General features: G+C 25.4%; 1 protein-coding gene across 1 annotated transcript in view; it reads left to right on the top strand.

Annotated features, from left to right (window-relative positions):
• Positions 1-260, top strand: part of LOC119590585 — a gene marked incomplete at its 5' end in the record, with an annotated part of 7,559 nt that overhangs the window by 391 nt on the left and 6,908 nt on the right.

Below are 260 nucleotides of genomic sequence, written 5' to 3'. Positions count from 1 at the left end.
GATTTGTATTTCTCATGTATATACAGAGTATTGATAATACTTGTAAAACTTAACAAACAGTGAAGTTAGCTCTATTGATAATCACAAATAATCATAATTTGATAATCTGAGTGGTTATTGAACAGTCACGGAGAAGAATATTAAAGAATATTATGTTTAATTTTAATTATTATTTCCCATGTGTCTGTTCTAGAAAAATATGTAAGAGAAAAGGAGTAGAAAAAATACATTCTGTAATGTAAAGTAGATAATACCTTAGA

The sequence above is a fragment of the Penaeus monodon genome, chromosome 27 (assembly GCF_015228065.2).
Source record: "Penaeus monodon isolate SGIC_2016 chromosome 27, NSTDA_Pmon_1, whole genome shotgun sequence".
Lineage (NCBI taxonomy): Eukaryota > Metazoa > Arthropoda > Malacostraca > Decapoda > Penaeidae > Penaeus > Penaeus monodon.
The sequence above is the reverse complement of the archived record's forward strand: the minus strand, read 5'-3'. Positions and strand labels throughout refer to the sequence as shown.